This window comes from Lissotriton vulgaris, chromosome 8 (genome assembly GCF_964263255.1).
Source record: "Lissotriton vulgaris chromosome 8, aLisVul1.2, whole genome shotgun sequence".
NCBI lineage: Eukaryota > Metazoa > Chordata > Amphibia > Caudata > Salamandridae > Lissotriton > Lissotriton vulgaris.
The window spans coordinates 1,513,253,345-1,513,273,738 of NC_141696.1; the positions used below are offsets into that span (position 1 = coordinate 1,513,253,345).

The 20,394-nt window shown below is 46.9% G+C and overlaps 1 long non-coding RNA gene and 1 pseudogene across 1 annotated transcript; both read left to right on the forward strand.

Annotated features, from left to right (window-relative positions):
• The first annotated feature begins 2,018 nt into the window (after positions 1–2,018).
• On the forward strand, positions 2,019–11,667 carry LOC147699058 (uncharacterized). The gene is made up of 3 exons (XR_015299246.1): positions 2,019–2,084; positions 2,654–2,719; positions 11,524–11,667. It is a non-coding gene; the product is annotated as an uncharacterized LOC147699058 (long non-coding RNA).
• A 689-nt stretch (positions 11,668–12,356) lies between these two features.
• LOC147699059 (uncharacterized) lies at positions 12,357–14,408 on the forward strand (annotated as a pseudogene).
• The last annotated feature ends 5,986 nt before the right edge of the window (positions 14,409–20,394 follow it).

The window sequence follows — 20,394 nt, forward strand, 5'->3', positions numbered from 1 at the left end:
CGCTCGGCTAGCGAGTCTCCTTCCAAGATGGCGAAGTCTCACTCCCTTACTAGACTCATACCATCTGTTACTGCACTTAGAAGATAACACTCCAGGATGGCGGACGCACTACTCATAACGAGCAGTTGCAGCAGTGTGTTTAAGTGACGACGGACGTTGCGCTCCCTGTACTAAGATGGCTGATGCAGCAGGGTGTTTTATGTCACTGCGGACGTCACGTTCCCTGTATTAAGATGGCTGACGCCCTACTCACGATGACCAGCCGCAGCAGTGTGTTTTACGTCACGACGAACGTCGCGCTCCCTGTACTAAGATGGCCGCTGTTTACGTGCGTTGAATGAGAAGCGTGGCCCGTTGTCCTTCGTCTGTTTCGCGCTCACGGAGCAGCTCCCGCTGCCACCTTCCTTTCCCGCCACAGCCCCGCCACCCCGGAGATGGCGCCCCGAGAAGCAGAACGCCTTCCGCCGGGCGGCGAGCGCGGCCTACCAGGGGCTGAGCGCCGTTTGTGTAGAGGAGAACGTGCGGGCCCCTCACCTCCCCCTAACAAGGTTAGGGGGAGGTGAGGGGTAAGGGGGGTGGCGCACAAGGGGAGGGGGTGGAGTAGCTGGCTGTGTGTGTGCGCGCGCACTTGCTGCATGTGTGTAAGCGCGTCTGCGCAAGCGCGTCTTGGAAGCGCGTCCACAGACCACAATCGGCGCGTGCCCCGGTCTGTACCACTTGGCAGGCAAGACGACAACAATAGATCTTGCTGGCGACAGCGCTGTCGCGCTGCATCACCAGCGAGACCTAATGATTGGCCAAAATGAGGGACCACCTCGTTATGTGTACCTAACATAATGAGTTGGAGAGCTAGAGCGATTTACACTTTTTCTGGTGTCACAAAATTTTGTAACCACTTTCTTTAGTCCGTCTAAAGAGGGGCAAGCGGCAAACATAAATATCAAATCTGCCCCGTGAAATTGACACTGTGGACAGCATGAGACTTTAATTCCCCCCCATCTGCCAAATATTCCCAGGAGTATAGGACAGATCAAAGCAAGTATCTCTGGTGCAAAATTGGGAGCAAGATGGCCGCCCCACCCAGCTCTACTTGCTTCGTGGCTGTATACAGAGAAAGAGGAAAGGGATCAGAGTTTGGAGATACTGACGGATTCTGTTGAATGTGGAAATATTTTTGCCAGCAGACACAAGACCAGTAGCATTGGGACCTAGAGTGCCTTTGTGAAATTTGTAGTTGATCTACGAATGGTATTCTAGGCGACTCAAACGAGCACCCGCACGCTCAGTCGGCATTTGTTGCAGTGGAGTATGGCAATCAAAACCTCTAATTGCTGAAATGTTTGCTGCTGCAGCATCGGGAGGCGCGGGGCCTCCGATCAAAGAGACAGAACTGACTCAGCAAAGCCCGGCAGCACAAGCAGGTATGGTATGCCCCGCCGACATGGTATCGCTGGATACCTCTGCAGATCCAGAAAATATCTAGGGGTGGGCGGAATTTGCGTAGTCGCGCTACGCAAAGCTCCGCGAAACGGTAAAAAGCACCGCAAGCATGCAGAGTTCTGCCCGTTCGTGATGCTTTTTTCCTGTTTGGGAACGCTGTTTCTGTGCTCGGGGGGGGGGGAAGTATCTCGCTAACACGCATTTTGAAAGCGCAAACAAGCAAAAAATTCAGCGAAGCCGTGGATCGCAGAATTTTTGTCAATTCTGCTTTCTCCGCGGAACACAAAACCCAGGCCTAAAAATATCAGAAAGTCCACTCAAAAGGCTACAGAACAGTGCCTGGAGGACGCTATGATGAGTGATGCGGAGCACATAATGGGCAGGGAACAGCACAAGGAGGGTGTCAGTCTGGTTTCCCCGACCGCTGGTAAGTCACTGCCTGCATGGATGAGGTGGCGGTTCGGGAGGACCGTGAGACACCAAAAAACTACTCTTCCCAGCAACACTTGCAGGTCGCGCAGCGTGTGATGCTACGCGACCTGGAAACAGGATTAGAGGCGGCTGCAGAGGAGACGTGGCGCTGATAATTCTTGTTCCTGTGATCGGCAGGCTCCTTTGGTGCGTCTTCGTTTCCAGGGTATGCGGTAAGAACGCTGTCAGCGCTATTTTCCCTGGAGCTTCAGTTGTTTCGGTTAAGAACGAGCCAGATTTTGTCCCTGAGTTCCTTTTTGATGTCTGTTGGAAATCGGTGATTTCTCCTACTCACGGAGGAGGTACTTTGCCCTGACAGGGTCCATTGATCATTTCACTTCTCTGTTGGCGGGGACCTTGACGTGGGTCTCTTGCAGAGGAGTAGACTATTAGCGATTTACTTGCTGGATGTGACTTGTGATAATCGGTTACGAGTCACTGTAACTTTCCGTGCTTTTGGGCTACGTTACTCCTCTGTTGGCTGACGACTGAATCTGAAGATCTCTTGCGGAGGATTTCTCTTTTTTGCTTATTCCCTGGAAGAGCGTAACAATTGTTTCTTACGTTCGCTTTGTTTTTTCTTCTAAAAAATATCCACATGAAAACTTGCGCATAACAGAACGGAGAGATACTATTGGCTTTTTTTCTATAAAAGAAGAAGTAAGAACAAGGAGGTTATTGTTCTTGGCTTCTTTCTGGTTGAGCAAACCATCTTTCTTTCTTTTGTTTCCTCTTATTTTAGGAGAGAGGTCAAGAGGGTATGTTGCCAAGATTGGCTAGGCGCCTAATCCTCATGTCCATCTCATTGGTAGGTGCCCTAGGGATTCAGTTCATGTATGCATAATGTTTTGTGCTTTACAGTGATTCAATTGCATACTGTTCTCTATGCCTTTTGTTTTGCTAACTAGAATAGCTGGATGTGAGCGTGCCACTGCCCTCTACCCTCTTCTCTGATTTAGGCTCAACTTATCTTGCTTTACAGGTGAGGGATAGGAGGTGGTAATTTGAGGGGTCTTTATGGTAATGAGCATGAATAACATATGAGCTTTTGTGCTTACCCTGTGTTTTGTCTCTTCTTCAGATCTCCCTCCCTGCAGTCCCCAACCTTTCCTTCCCCAGCTTGATTACCCCAATAGTCTGTGTTGTGTCCTAAGCCAGACTTGGGGTTGCTAGATGTGGACCCCTCTTGAGCATCAATACAACCCTGGGTATTACCGCGGAGGAGCCTGACAGAGACATCCACAACTGCAAGATGCCAGAAATCACAGAAAAAGCATAAAGAGACCAGTCATATAGGGAGGCCTGGAAGTGAGTTCGATATGAATCTACCCAAAAGCAGCAGTGGGATTACTCAGCTACTCAGCAGGTGTATTCTGATGAAAGAAAAGGTGCTGATGCCACCCATTGGCAAGACTAAGTCATTAGCCGTGAACAGTCCTGGATACACAGAGGAACCCTCGCTAACACTTATCTTTAATTCTATAAAACAATTTCAAGAAGAGACCTGCAGCGAGGGCCAGCAGGCCTACCTGGCCTCTAAAAAATTAGGAAGGTCAACAAAACCTGTTTTGAAACACGGGATAGGATTACCTCTGTAGAGGAGCAAACAGCAAGTGTGGAACTTGAAGTTGGATCTCTGAAAGGCCAGAAGGAAGCACATGAATCTCAATTGGTGGATATAATGTGGAAGATGGAAGGCTTTGAAAATAGGCAGCAGGGGAACAATTTGAGGTTTATTGGATTAGCAGCATGTGTTGAGGGGAGCAATATCAGGGCCTTTATGCTTGTTCTTTTGAAAGGAGCTCTTCCTGATCTTTCTCAGTGGGTTTGGGATAAGGAGGTGCAGCGGGTACATCGATTTCCATTAATGTTAAAAAAAACAATGGGATAACCGGGCCGAGAAATTTAGAGTTATATCGGTGTACTCTGGAAACATTTTTCTTTGCTATGATCAGTGATTTTTGAAAAGGTGAGACCGATGCCAGACAGTGCCTTGATGGGCATACTTTTGTTGTCCAGACTGACGTTTGTCATGCCACAGTGCAGAGGAGGTGGCGTCTCAGGCAACTTTTTAAGCCCTTTCAGGATCTTGGAGGTGAAGTTTATTTGATGAACTCTGCTCAATTGAAGGTCAGTGTTAGAACTGGGAGTCTCTAGTTGGCAATGGCTTGCACCCATGTCCAAATAGGGACCCTTGCTTTTAGTCAGAGTAAGGGGGCTACACTCCAAAAATAACCCATGCTCAACCCTGTGGTAGCTTGGCACGAGCAGACAGGCTTATCTCAGAGGCAGTGTGTAAAGCATTGTGAACACATACAGTAATACAGTGAAAACAATACAGATGGACACAACACAGGTTTTATAAAAATAAGTATTCTTTATATAGACTTAACACAAGACCCAAATGACAAAAATCCACAATACAGTAATAGGAAAATGACTTTAAGATGGTAGAAATAACTCAGTTCACTTTAGATGGTAAACGTAACACGTTTCCCACAAAGTACCATTGGATGCGCCACGCAAGATAAACAAAAGGTTTGCAGGAAGAACGATGCGTTGGTTGCTTGCTTTGGGGGAGGCGATGCGTCTGTTCCTCAGTGCTTGCGCAAAGTAGGCGATGCGTCTGTTCCTTACCGGAGAGGAGGTGATGCGACAATCTCAAGTGCGTCCCAGTTGCGATGCGACAAGATGGTGCCCTTGATGCGATGCGATCATGTGAAGACAATGCGTGCGCGCCCGGCGGCGTGCAGCGACTCTGTAAATTTGGAGCCACGACAGGCCCTGCGACACACTTTCCCGGTGATGCGACGGCCACGCTTGCGGTTGCGACACGCTTCTCCGGTGATGCGACGACACACAGCTGCAATGGAGACACGCTTCTTCTCCTTGAGCCATGCTTCCAGCACCCAACATCACGCAGGTTTCTGCAGACAGAATTCCCAGCAAGGAAATTCAGGGGGAGTTGGTGGTGAAGTCTTGAATCCCGGAGACTTCAGCAGGAGGCAAGCACAGTTCAAGCCCTTAGAGATTCTTCTTCAAGATGATGAAAGTTGCAAATAAAAGCCTTTCTCCTTTCCTTGGCAATAAAGAAAACACTGCAGGCCAGCCCCAGCAATTACAAATGGCACAGGGGAAGTAAAAAACTCCTGCAGATTCTCTGGTTCTTCTCCTTGGCAAAAGGTCTGTCTTGATAACCAGAAGTGATCTAAAGTTCTGGGGTCTGGGTCCCCCTTTTTATACACACAAATCCTCTGTCTCAGAAGGCAGAGAGTGTCTGTACCTAGTCCAAACCAGTTCTGTGTGCATTCTGCCAGTGCACAACTTCTTCCTTTGTCAGTGTGGACCAGGGTCATCAGACGCACCACTGGAGGTGGAGCCAGCATTGTGGAAGGCAGGCTCAGCCCTATTCAGGCCTAGGTGCTACCTCCCCCACCACTCCTGATGCAGAAAGGTCTATTCTGCCGTGTGCTAACTCACCCTGTCTCTTGGAGCCACTCCAGCCCCTGTCACTCACAAACCAGACATGGAATACACAGCCTAGCTGAGGCAGGCTTGGATGGTTAGTCAAGAAAACTTCATTAAAAGATGTATTTTATCATCCTGAGTTCAGGCATACTAAATTCGTTTTTCTACCATATTCCCTGGGTCAGGTAGGAGTATAAGATGGTATATTTAAACTGCCCATTTTGGCCTATGGGGACAGGTAGCCTTGCAATAGTGAAAAATATAATTGGCTGTAATTCACTATCAGAACATGCCACACACATCAAGGCATGTCTTGCCTTTCACATACAATGCCCTCTGCCCTAAGGCCTACCTTAGGAGTGTCTAACATGTATAAAAGGGAAGGTTTAGGGACTGGTAAGTGGGTGCACTTACCAAGTCGACATGGCAGTACTAGACTGCACACAGGCTCTGCAATGGCAGGCCTGAGACACACTTTACAAGCTGCTTCCTTAGGTGGCACAATCAGTACTGCAAGCCCACTAGCAGCATTTTGATCTACAGGCCCTGGGCACACCTGGTGCAGCATACTAGGGTCTGACAAGTAAATCAAATGAGGCAATCATGGAGTCACTAATACATTCCAACAATTTCCAATAGGGAGCACTTGCACTGTGCCAATGAATAGCAGTGGCACAGTGTCCAAAGCATATAACCAGGAAAACATATTAAACACAGAGGAGACAACAGCAAAAAATGGAAGGGAGACTCATACCAATGGTACCAGGTCTAACAGTCAGTATAAAGGGAACGACTCAAACAATCATTTATGAGATAAAAGCTCAAGAGAATTTAAAGGCAAATTCTTCCGTTGTTCCCACAGGTCTTGAATCCAATTGGACTGACCTTGGAAACCTAAAGATAGTGTGTCATTATCAATGTATGCCCGATTTTTAAATTCTGAAGATTTTCTCTTAAGGGGCTTACCTCTTTCTTCTTGTCTGTAATGATATGTGACAGGCTCTTTTGTTTCTCCGTATCTCTTTTCTCCTTTATTGTGGTTGTTGTCGGCATTCTTTTGCTGTGATCTGGGATGCGTGGGTAGTAGGAGTGGTATTGGGTGGCATCACGCAGGTCATCACCGACCTGACTGCTCCATACTGGTGGTGGAGGGTAGGGGGGTTGGGGTAATTGGGGAGGTAGGGGGGTGGAAGGGTGGGGATTGGGGGTCAACACAAGCGGAAGGCAGTGATAGATTTTTTTTGCCGCTTTTAGGGCAGGGTTTGTATATAATAGGGTACGTAAGGGTTGCTGTTGTTTCGTAGTAAGGCCTCTCCCTTTAAGCTTATGCTGTGAGTAAGATATGAATAGCTACAGTGAACATCTGCGGGCTGAATGATCATGTCAACAAACATAGGTTAGCTGTAGATCTACAGGTGTTACAGGCCGATATACAATGCTTACAAGATACACCTATTGAAGAGACAAGACATAATATACTTGAATCTTTGGGGTTTCAGTTAGTTTGCTGGACGACTCAAGGGACAAGGATGCGGGGTTGCTATTATGGCATGGAGAAAGTTTTGCAGTTTTAAGTAATCCAGGGCAAATAATCAGGGCAGTTGGGTAATTGCAGAGTGTCATTATCCCAATGGGGCTTTTACTCTGTGCTCCATCAGCGGGCCAGTTGTGGATGATCCTGCTGTCTTGGATTGGTTGAATAATGAGCTCGCACTTTGGCCGATGGTAATAAGTATGTGTGGGAACTTTAACATACATTTAGGGGTGGGGGGATCCTAGTAAACGGTACCAAGCCTTATCCGGGCTGGAAGCCTAAAGTGTTCAGGTCCATGTGTAATCTGGAAAGGGATCACAGCCTAGTTGATGTTTAGGATGATAAAAATGTATTGGATCCAGGAATTACTTATTATTCTGCGTTACATAGGTCAGATGCATGTTTTTTTATCTCTCACGGTCTTCTTCAGGACTGTAGACTCGAAAAATGTCCTAGGGTAATGTCAGATCATAGCCCGCTGGTTTTGGAAATGCCAGTAAAGGGACCGGTTGGGAGTGTTTCATATTGAACTTTTGAAAGTACTCTGATCTTTGATGATGATTATTTAAGGCATATAAGTGAGTGGATTCAGGTTTATATGGACGACAATGAAGGGAGCACGCCCCAAGGGGTTATATGGGATGCTTTTAAAGCTGGTATCCGTGGGTAGATCCTTTGGTTCAGCTTGAATTGGCAAAAAACCTTCTGGATCTGTATGGGGCCCTGATGGCTGTGGAATCAAATTTAAATATAGCTGTAATGAAATGGGAGGAGGTTGAGGGTGCGCAATGGGATATAGCAATGTTTAAGGCAGCAATTCCTGACATCTTTGCAAACAAGGATGTGGCTAAATATCTAGCTGGAAGCAAAATTTAGTATAGCAAGCAAGTGGGTCAGTTACTTGCAATTCGCACCAGACAAAAGTTTACGGAGGGAGAGATAAGGGAAGTGAGAGATCCTATGTGTGATATGGTATCAGACCCTGAGAGTATATGGGTAGCCTGTAAACTATAGATGCGGTGTTGGGAGAGTGGGATGCGCTGGACTTTCTGGAGCTTGTGTCTTTTAAGGCTCTTAATGAGGAGGACCGTGATCTACCAGAGAAACTCGTATCATGGGACGTAATGTATACGGACATCACAAATTTACCCTCGGGGAAAGCTGTAGGGATTGATCGGAATCCTACTGAATTTTAAAGGGTGTTTTCTGCTAGCCTAGGGGTGTATTTCCTGCACTTATCTTTACAGATTCAGCAGGGATCCACTGCTCCGGGATCATTGTACTCTGCGAATATTTTAGTCTTCCCAAAGAAGAGTACATTTCTTCAAGAGCTGGGTTCATGTGGACCAGTAACTCTGATTAATGGTGATACAAAAATCTATTCTAAAATCTTAGCCACCCGTCTGTCTGGTGTGATAAGTAAATTGGTGCATCCAAGCAACATGGCGTTATACCAGGGAAGCGAATGACGGACCATATCCAATGTCTTATTTCCCTATTTGAAGCCTCTCTGGTTGCTGGGAACCCTGTGGCATTAATTTTACTAAAGCAGAAAAAGCATTTGATATGGTGTTCTGGCATGACCTTTGGACAGTTATGGGAGAGGTCGATATAGGGACTGGATATATTAATGCAATGAGCGCTTTACATCGAAGCCATATGGCAAGGATTTCACTGAAGGGTGGACAATGCGGACCAATTATGATATGACGCTGGACAAGGCAGGGTTGTCCCTGTGCCTGTTTAGAGGCAAGCTACCCGGTAATACCCCCAATCACTCTCAATGATGGGATACAAAAATTCTCACATATGATGATGATGTAGCAGTATTTACAACTAATCCAAAGGACGCTTTAAGTGATATTGAAAGGAAGGTCGGTCTTTTTGGAAGCTTCTCTGGATATTCGTTGAACAAAAATAAGGGCAAGCAGTTATTAACAGTAACTTGCACCTAAATGACGATCGGGTGGTCAACAGTGCAGTGTATTTAGGAGAAAGTATAACGGCAGAGGTTGATAAAATTGTTGAGAACAATTTAGATACTGTAATTGGAAAAGCTACTAAAGAGTGTGTAAGGATGAATACTTTACATTTGTCTATTATAGTCAGGAGTAACATAGTAAAAATGTTTTTTTTTACATAATGTGCTACATCTCTTCCGAGCTGTCCCTCTGGAAGTGGTTTGAAATAATTGACAACTAGAAGGGCACTTACATTCATGACACTCCTTCATGAAAGAGGGGGATTGGCTGTCCTGAACTTTAGGTTATACTATTGGGCTGTGGCCCTTCAACAGATGACTATTCTTCTCGGGGTGATGATGGAAGTTAGATAGAAGACAAAAGTTTCTCCCTCCCCTTTTGAGTTGCTATTGGGAGAAGAGGCCCTGGGAAGTCTTTGACGACGAATCGAGTTTAGTTACTTTAAAAATTTCAGTTTCAAGTCCCTTCAGGGTGCTTTTAAAATCTAGACTGCACTTTGAGTAAATTGAGGATTGGTTAGTTGAACTTTTACACCCTGCTGAGCAAAAATCTAAATCTTCCTCTTATTTTTTGGGATCTTTGTGAGTTGTTGAAAGGTTTATGGCTCCAAAAGATTAGATGATTTTTATTCTTTTGAGGGCATTGTCTCTTTTGAGGAATTCATGACAGCCTTTAATGTTAGCCAAAAGTATTTTTTTTAATATTTACAAATTAGGGATTTCTTAGGAAGGAAGGGAGGGGGCTCATGTGGCTTTTATAGGAGGGAACTGGTGGATATGGTAACAGGGGATGTCTTGCTCAATAGGGCAAATATATGGCTCTCTGAATAATCTTATGAAAGATGATTTAGAAAAACATTATTGGAGGTGGCAAGAGAAATTACATACTGGCTCTTCTAGCTGTTGTCCTTACTTGGAAGAGGTAGCCGAATGGATGAATAATTCCTATCTGAAGTTAAATGGAGAAAAGACTGAGATGATGATTTTCGGAAACTCAACTCTTTTTTAACCTAAAATAATGTGGCCGGCTGGCCTGGGCCCTGTTCCGGCCCCCAAGACCCAGATGAAAAACCTGGGTATTTGGCTGGATCAAGACCTGAGTTTTAAGGTTCAGGCGCGTAATGTTGCAGCCTCCTGTTACAGCATCCTAAAGATACTTCGGAAAGTCCTTCCACTCCTCCCCATCCAGGCAAGGAAACTCATGGTCCAGGCACTCATTCTATTGCACCTGGACTATGGGTATGCCCTTTATTTAGGGGCTCCATGCGCGACCATCTCGAAACTCCAGACGGTGCAAAACTGTGCAGCCAGTATTCTCCTGGAAATCCCAAAATACCAATCTGCAAAACCAGCCTTGCAATCTCTCCATTGGCTCCCCATCAAGGAGAGAGTTAATTTTAAGTCTATTTGTATTGTTCACAAGATGCTAGCAGGGAAGGGTCCTTCCATCAATCATGCTATTGTTCAGCCCTACCTTGCAAAGAGACGCCTCAGTTCGGACGATCTGTGTCTTGCCGCAGCTCCCAGGATTAAAAAAGCTGGATTGGGGGTCGTCTGTTTTCTTATAATGCCGCTAAGTTCTGGAATACTCTTCCACTTCATCTGCGTAGGGAACCTAACTATCTGGCCTTTGATAAACTGTTAAAAACGTCTCTTCCCCTAGTATGGTTGTGGTGTCTATCATGTGCCGCTATCCGCGGTGGAATGCCCCCGGGTAGCTACCCGCTTAATAGTCTTTTTAATTTAATTTTTGGATTCTCTCAACCTCACCCAATCTGTTCTCCTTTCAGCTAATTTACAAGTGCTGCTCTGTTAGTTCCAACTACACACATACTAGAATAAAATGATTCAAATTCTCCATACTAATTAACGATGATTTCCTGCATCTCTAGCAGAATGAGATAAGGCCAGTGTTTTATTATTTAAACCGTGTTTGTGTTGAGGTTGGTGATAGGCAATTAACACAGGAGTTTGCAGTAGTTGTGAATGATATTCAGCCCTTCAGGCCCCGACATTCATCCTAAGAAGGAAGATAGATGTGCAAGCAGATATATGTGCAGGCTTGCACACTTAGTCAGAGTGCATTTGTTAATGCACTGAGGCAGGCTTCCTGAGACATGACACCAAAGTTTGGGTTTAGATATTTCCATCTGGGTCTGGCAGAAGAGTACTCCAACAACTCTCTCACTAGTGTAGGATTAAGAGTGATAAATAGGAGTCATATTATGAGTAATTAACATTGATGAATTGTTTGTGTTTTTCACCATTCTAATAATGATTATAACAATGATGTGTCTCATCTGTCTAATCATCTCAGTTCATGTTTTAATTACAAGTATTGGATGTTTTCAATGAACATTTGAAAATGTATTATTGTTTCTTTTCTTTGTAACACTTTAGGCATGCAAAAATGACAAACAAAAGGGCTAAATCTGTTTCCACTAATTCCTTGGCAATCAAAAATGTTATGTTCGAGGTTACCAACAGCAATTACAACTCTGGAGGTTTAGGAGTTTAGATGCATTACTGTGAACTAGCCGAATCAACATTTACTGATGATATGAGTAGACTCAATTTCTATATTGTGAAGTTTTCATTGACCTAATATCCAGTCCTATTAATTTCATAGGAACCGTATAACACTACAGGCGTTACCCAGGAACCGATATGTGCTTCACAGATTGCTCAACTAAATCCAGGACATCTGACTTTGCATGATTGCACATTGATGCTACCTGAACCATGGTGAAGTGGTGAAGCAAGGCTTGTACTGAAGGGACCAATGAGGGACGCAACAATATGGATTAGTCGAGGATGAAACCAGGTGAAACACAAAAAGGTGAGTAATCAGAGGAACCATGGAAACAGTAAATGTAGGCAAATTCTCCCACTGGAATCCACACAGCCCATTCTTCCCAATGTTCCATCGCAATGAACACATTGAAGAATAGATTCATTTAATCTTTCCATATTTCTATTCATCTTGAGATGTTATAGCTGATAATACCAATATTCAGAATAAATTAATTCCAAATTCTTGTGATGAACTGTGCACCTCGGTCAGGAATGTCACGTAGATGTAGATTTTATCCAGTATTACATCTTTCATAGATTCACATGCTTGTATCTTCCCCGTCATCATGGTGGGAGTCTCACGGTAACAGAATGACCAAAGCAGTATCATAGAGAAGAAAACTGCATAGAAAAGCCCATAGGGATTGTAGTATTTGGTAACCAGACCTCCTCATTGTTTGGTCCAAAAGTCAGCCAATCAGCATTGCTGCCCTGCCCTCACACTCCCCAGCAGAAGCTTCCTGCCTCAGATTTCCAACCGCCTTCGTGTGAGAAAGGAGTCTCCTTGAGCTCTGCTCAGTTTGCTTTTCCTGAGTGAACTATTGACCTTTTATTTCACCTATCTTTTCATCTGGATTAAGGTATTGTGTGTACCTAATTTCTTTCATAATGGCTGAAAGCTCTAAAAAGAGGCTTTTCAGGCCTTGCAGATCCTGTGGAAAGGCTAGGCTTTTCTCTGAAGATCCTCACAAGGACTGCTTATATTGTCTTCATCCTAAGCATGTGGCCAAGGATTCTCAATATTGTAGAACCTTCTCTGCTAAAACTCTGAGGGACAGAGAGGCTTGTTTGCTGTTGTGGCTTCAAAAGAAGAAGGCCGCATCAGACTCAGATTCTGGGGAGGAATCTTCTAACCTAACTCCTAAAAAGAGAAAGGCCTCACATTCTGAGGAAAGGGTGGAGACTAAAAAGGTTAAATCAAAGGAGAAAGTGGCGTCATCTCTCCCTCTTACTCCCCTCAAGAAGTTGTCAGGTCAGAAAGGGACAGGGTCTGCTCCCTCGACCAGTTCCCTGGTTTCTGCTGCAAAATCTGTGGTAAAATCTTCAACCCCGTCGACGACCTCACCGTCGACGACGACTGTTTCGACGACGGCGGCTCCGTCGACGACAGGAACTAAGGCAGCGTCGACGATGACTACGTCGACGAGTATGACCATCCCGTCGACGAAGAAACCATCGACGTCGCCGACGACGAAAGGCTCAGCCACAAAGACGTCGACGACTCCGTCGACGGAGACCCCGTCGACGGAGACCCCGTCGACGACGGTCCCGTCGACGATGGCTTTGGTGACGACGGCTCCGTCGACAATGGCTATGTCATCGACGACACCGTCGACGAAGACTGTAATTTCAACGGCAAAGGCATTTAAATCGCCACAGTCGAAGACCTTGATCTCTATTCGCTCTTTTCAGTCGTCGAGGGGTTCGGCGACCATAAGCAAATCTGCAGAATTCACGTTGTGGACGCAGATTTCGCCTCTACCACCATCTTCTTTACTGGAACAGGATTCAGAAGGAGAGGAGTCGTCAGGAGCGGCCTACAGCCCTTCACAACTCAGAATAAAGAGCCAGGACACAGACGAGGAAGAGGTGTTTTGCTTCAAGGAGAGAGCTCAATCTACAAGATATGAATCTTTCCAGGAAACATGTAATTATAATAAGGATGACGAGCAACAAGAAGAGTCGCGAGAGGAGTCGCGAGAAGAGTCAGTCTCCATACCTGTTTCTCTTGTCACTGACCTGAGGTTCATGATTAACGACTATTATCGTCGTTTTCCAGAGGCAAATGCGCCTCCGTCATCTACGCCGGTGGCTACAACGCAACCTCCAAAGACCCAATCTGCTCCTCATGAACAGGTTGTGAGATCACCACCAGTGATATCAGGGACGATCTAACGGATTCTGATGATGATGATCAACCTGAGGAAGGTGAGCTTGTACAAGATTCTACGGCACAGGAGTGGAATGAGTACATTTTGCCGTCGGCCCCTTCACCTACTCCTCTGCCAACCATTTCTCCTCCTCAGGACATTGGAGGGTTCCATGACATTATGGAAAAAGCAACTAAGAGGTTTGATTTCGAAATGGAGGATAAAGAAACGGAATGTTTCTTATATGATTTCAAAGATGACGCCAGGAAATCTGCTCGCTCAATCCCGATTATCCCTCACATTTGGGAAGAGGGCCTAAAAATTTTGAATACACCGGCTTCCATCGCGGTTTCGGTTCCTAGAATCGAAAAGAAATCTAGAGCATCAGAGTCTGCTGCGGCCTGTCTAATAGGACACCCGAGACCAGAGTCCGTGGTGACGCAGGCGGCGCAGAGGAATTCAAAGAATCCAGTTGCTACTTCATTGGTGCCGCCAGACAAAGAAGGGCGGAGGATGGAAGGAGCCGGGAAGAGGTTTGCGGTCATGGCAGCCTCTACGATTAATGCAGCCAATGCTATGGCCTTTATTAGCCGTTTTAACAGGCAAATGTGGTCGGATTTGGCACCCATTCTGTCTACACTACCGGAGGATAAGAAAGAAGAGGCAGCGGCTATCCTCCGAGATGGGGCAAAGTCGGCATCGGAATCTATTGCCATTGCCATGGATGTTTCCTCTATGGCGTTTCGGCAGATGGCAGGAGCAGTTTCGCTTCGGAGACAGGGTTGGCTAAAGGCAACATCCTTTCGTACGGAGTGTGAGAAGTTGGCCTGATATATGATGCTCACTAATTCTAGTGATCACCTTGTATCAGTCCAAACAACCCTTATGGTGATTGGTTGTAAGTCAACCTTATAGACCAGCTATCCTAATGGTAGCATGGACAAAGCAGTCTTAGGCTAAACTCTTTTGGCATGTGAAGCCAGCTGTTTTATCACATATAACCCCTTGAATACCAAAGGAAAGGACACCACACAGGTAGTTATGAAAATAAACAAGATATTTATTAACTAACAAACACCTCTGAACTCTTTATGAGATCAGAGGGCTAAGCACATGACAAGACTATTAGGAAAAATACATTTAAGTTGCACAAATTACAATGTTGCCCTAGGGGCACAACAAACCATATACTAAGTAAGTGGAATGTGAAAGTCGATAGAAGGAATGGAGCCGTCCAGAGGCTGTAGGATCGCTGGGACTACACTATCCTGACTTTAGGTAAGTAATAGGAGGCCCACGGAATGCGTGTGCAGAGTGTGAACTCACACGCGAGATGCGTAACAGCGTCTATGGACAGTACAGTTCAAGTAAAGGTGAGTACGGACAATCCTGACTAGTTAGGACTAAAACGACTGTGGAACTGGACACTAGGAGAGTCAATCTACCCTTGAGCACCGAAATGCTCTTGTTACCTCACCCACAGGCTGCGGGTGCATAGGTGCGAAGTCGTGTCGGGTTCCGGCGTTGAAGTCTAAGGAGCCTGAAAGAAAAGATGCTGCAGGCGACCAGGAGGAAGATGTCCGGTGTGATCCAAGGGTGGATCAGTGAAGAGGAGAACCTGAAAGCAGAGGGGACAATGTTCAAAGTCACTAGCCAGTGACTGGAGTGGAACCAGGAGTGGAACCAGATGTCGTCGTCGCGATCAGGTGAAGAGTGGACGCTTGTCTCTGCAGCCACGTGGACCAGGAGGTGTCTTCGACAACCAGGATGGAGGCACGAGCTGTCCCACGCAGGCTCTCGCTGTCGGCGGTATCGGATCCGGATTTGGAGTCAACAGGCCTTGGCAAAGGCAACCCACGCGGTGAGTGGAAACGGCGTCTGGAGTGGACCAGGAGGGTCCGGGGTACTTCTCCTTTGCAGGGAAGCAAGGGCCAGTCTGGAGCAACCAGACCAGCAGATTGGATTTCAAGGTTCGTCGTCTAGGAGGTCACTAGCCAGCCGGCAAGTGACCAGACAACGTTTCGAGCAGCAAACAGGCAGAAGGGCCCCACGCAGATCTCGTGGATGCTGGAGGGCTGGTCTTCGGTGCAGGAGCTGCTCGGGGTCGGGGCTTCTCAGTCCCCAAAGCACTTGGTCGAGGTTACCTCGGAAGTCGTGCTGGAGCGAAGTGCTGCTTCTTCCAAGATGGCCGGTCCCACGTGTCTCGTCGCACCCACGGATCTCAGCTGTGCTGCAGATGTAGGTAGAGGTCGGAGAGGTCTGGGAATCCGGGTCTCGTCGGGCTCTGAAGTCTGGATCCTCGAGGGAAGACGACAAAGGGAAGCCGCTGGACGCTGATGGTGCCTGCTTGTGCAGGGTGGACACTCCTTGCCCACAAGGGAGATTTCTTCAGTCTTCTTTGCAGAAAGTCGAAGTCCAGAGTTTCTTCTTGTAGAGTTTCAGTTCAGGATTAATCTAATTTGGAATAGGACCAACTCCTACCTTTTATCCTCCTAAAGGAGGCTGTACTACGACTAGGTCCCTACTATGGGTAGGACCAGGAAGGGGGGTGGTTACACCCCCTATCCTTTGTCCGGTCTTGCGCCAGAGCTGGGGCTGGAGAGTCCCAGGAACTGGTTTAGACCGGTGTATGCACAGGGACACCTTGTGTGCTCCAGGCATGTCTCATTCCTTTCAGCCCTGTCCTACCCAATACACAAAATCCTGTCTGGGGTGGTGCTAGCACCTCCCAAGGCAGGAAACCCTTTGTCCAGGCCTCCCTCGCTGGAAGAACTCCCAGCAGCAGGAGGTCAGACTTGTGTCTGTGGTGGCAGCATCCATTTTGTGATGCTGAGGCTCAGGTTAACTTTAACCGGGGTTCACAGTTAGGTACATGTCGTGTGCCTCTAAAAGGGTGGAATGCTACCCCCGTCGCCAGAACTGGCGAGGGGGTAGTATTCCAATTCGTATGACACCTTACTCAACATGTTTTGATAATGCTATGCCAAAGTTAGCAATAACCGCGAGGATTATAATGCACTTAAGAGTATATGGTATAGCGTTATCATGGAAACAGCTAACGGACTTGGTTCCAAAAGCTGTAGACAGGCTCAGCTCATGCCAGAGCACTATCTCACATAATTCCAAGCACTCTGCCTCCAGGATTGTTAAGGCCTGCCATAGGAGGGACTTATCGGAGTATATGTGTCCATTTTAGGTTTAGATATAGGTATACTACATCTAAAGCAAAGGGTGATTACACCACCTTGCCCCAGCTCATTGATCAGCCAGTTGTGTCAGATTTGGGGGTCCAGCCAGGGGTGGCATAATACATGCTGCAGCCCGTAGTAGGCCTTGGGTTCACTTATGCCCTGGGTACCTATGGTACACTGTACAATGACTTACAAGAGTGACCCAATACCAATTACTAAATGCACCTAAGGTACATGGATGTCAATTTAGAGAGAGAACAGCTAGGCTGTGGGTCTGATTAGCAGGCCCACAGCCAGGGAAAGTCGTAAACCAGTGAAGCAAAAAGCAAAAATCTGGGGTGACCATAGGATTGCAGACCCTACTCTCCTACATAACCACCCACCCCCCAAACTTAGGGACATTAAACTAACCTTGACCAGGTGAGTCTTCCTGTTCTAAGTGGAAATACCTGGAGAGACCATCTGCATTGCCATGGTCAGTCCCTGGTCTGTGCTCCACTGTAAAGTCCATCCCCTGTAGGGAAATGGACCACCTAAGAAGTTTGGGGTTTTCACCCTTCATCTGATTTAGCCACAAGAGGGGCTTATGGTCTGTCTGAATCTTGAAGTGAGTTCCAAACAAGTATGGCCTCAACTTCTTCAGGGCCCAAACCACAGCAAAGGCCTCCCTCTCAATAGCTGACCAACGTTTCTCTCTAGGGGTCAGCCTTCTACTTTTAAAAGCAATGGGCTGGTTGAGACCATCAATATTCAGTTGAGATAGAACAGCTCCCACACCCAACTCAGAAGCATCTGTTTGGACAATGAAAGGTTTGGAGTAGTCTGGACTCTTGAGAATAGGTGCAGTGCACATGGCCTGCTTTAGGTAATCGAATGCCTTTTGACAGCTAACTGTCCACTGAACTTTCTTTGGCATTTTCTTACTTGTCAGGTCATTAAGAGGGGTCACAATTGTCCCATAATTTCTGACAAATTTTCTGTAGTAACCAGACAGGCCCAAGAAAGCTCTGACCTGTGTCTGGGTGGTTGGAGGAGCCCAGTCCTTTATGGCCTGTATCTTGCTCTCCAATGGTTGAACCTGGTCTCCACCTACAAGGTGGCCCAGGTACACAACCTGACTCTGCCCTATCTGGCACTTAGTAGCCTTGATAGTGAGGCCTGCCTTTTGCCGGACCTCCAAAACTTTCCTCAGGTGGATCAGGTGATCCTCCCAGGTGGAGCTAAAGACAGCAATATCATCTAGATATGCTGCACAAAAGTCATCAAACCCAGTGAGAACTTGGTTCACCAACCTTTGAAAAGTGGCAGGTGCATTTTTCAAACCAAAGGGCATCATCACAAATTGGTAATGACCTCCTGGGGTAGAAAATGCTGTTTTAGCCTTGGCATCCTCAGCTAACCTGATTTGCCAATAACCAGCTGTCAGGTCAAATGTACTCAAGAATTTGGCAGAAGCCAATTTATCTATGAGTTCATCTGCTCTTGGTATTGGGTAGCATCTGTCCTGGTGACAGCATTGAGACCCCTGTAGTCTACACAAAACCTCATCTCTCTCTTACCATCCTGGGTGTGAGGTTTAGGCACTAGAACTACAGGACTAGCCCAAGGGCTCTCTGAGGGTTCAATGACTCCCAACTCCAACATCTTTTGTACTTCTTGTTTAATGCAGTCCCTGGCGTGATCAGGTTGCCTGTAGATTTTACTCTTTATAGGCAGACTGTCACCAGTGTCCACCTCATGGGTGCACCAGTTTGTCTGACTGGGTGTCAGAGAGAACATTTGTCTAAAGGATTGAAGAACTTGTTTGCAATCCTTTTGTTGATGTCCAGAGAGGCTGTCAGAAAAGACTACACCATCTACTGACCCATCATCAGGGTTCTGAGTGAGCAGGTCTGGGAGAGGGTCACTCTCTTCCTCCTGTCCCTCATCTGTAGCCATGAGCAAGCCCATGTCTTCCCTGTTGACAATTGCCTTGAGCCTGTTCACATGAAGTACTCTATGAGGGCTCCTGGGAGTTCCAAGGTCTACCAGATAGGTGACCTCTCCCTTTTGTTCAATGATAGTATGGGGTCCAGCCCATTTGTCTTGGAGAGCTGCTGGGGCCACTGGCTCTAACACCCACACCTTCTGTCCAGGCTGGTAAACAGTAAGGACAGCCTTTTGGTCATGCCAAGCTTTTTGCAGTTCTTGGCTGGCCTCAAGGTTTTTAGATGCCTTCTCCATGTACTCTGCCATCCTGGAGCGGAGACCAAGTACATAGTCCACTATGTCTTGCTTAGGCTTTTTGAGAGGTAACTCCCATCCTTCCTTCACAAGACACCGGGGTCCTCTTACAGGATGCCCAAATAGAAGCTCAAAAGGGCTGTAGCCAACCCCCTTCTGTGGGACCTCTCTGTAAGCAAACAGAAGGCAGGGTAAAAGGATGTCCCATCTTCGCCTAAGCTTTTCTGGTAACCCTTTTATCATCCCTTTTAGGGTCTTGTTGAATCTCTCCACATGCCCATTGCACTGTGGGTGATAGGGGGTGGTGAATTTGTAATTGACACCACACTCCTTCCACATTGCAGTCAAGTATCCTGACATAAAGTTTGCACCTCTGTCAGAGACAACCTCCTTTGGAAACCCCACTCTGGAGAAAACTCCAAGTAGGGCCCTGGCCACAACAGGAGCTGTAGTGGTCCTAAGGGGAATAGCTTCTGGGTACCTGGTGGCATGATCCACTACCACCAGTATAAATCTGTGCCCAGATGCTGTTGGGGGGTCCATTGGGCCAACAATGTCAATCCCCACTCTTTCAAAGGGTACCCCCACCACAGGTAGTGGTATAAGGGGGGCCTTTGTTGTGCCACCTGGTTTGCCACTGGCTTGGTAGGTGACACATGAGCGACAAAACTCTTTTGTGTCTTCAGACATATGAGGCCAGTGAAAGTGAGGGACAAGCCTGTCCCAAGTCTTGTTCTGGCCTAAGTGACCTGCAAGGGGAATCTCATGGGCTAAGGTAAGAAGGAAACCTCTCAGAGACAAGGGGATAACCAGCCTCCTGGTAGCACCAGGCTTGGGGTCTCTTGCCTCAGAGTATAGGAGTCCATCATCCCAGTACACCTTGTGGGTACCTGTAGCATTCCCTGCAGCCTCAGCAGCAGCCTGCTGTCTGAGGGGTTCCAGAGAGGAACAGTCTAACTGTGCCTGCCTCAAGTCTGCCCTGGAAGGTCCCCCTGTCCCAAGAAACTCAACCTGTTCAGGCTCAAGCTCTTCTCGGACAGTTCCTTCTGGGGTCTTTGGGTCAGCCTCCTGAGAGGGCTGATCCTCACCTTGAGGTAGGGGGGAAGGCACGGCCTTAACCCTACTGCTCTTTCTCTTGGGAAGTGTCTGGTCCATTGTTCCAGGATCCAGCACTTGTTCAGCTGGGCATTTCTTGGCCTGTGACCTGGTCACAGCAAGGACATGTGCTGACAAACCTAACATTTCCACATGAGTCCTATACTCCACATCTGACCATAAGGAGGATTCCAAATCATTGCCCAACAGACAGTCCACTGGGAGGTCTGAACTAACTACAACCCTTTTGAGGCCAGTTACCCCTCC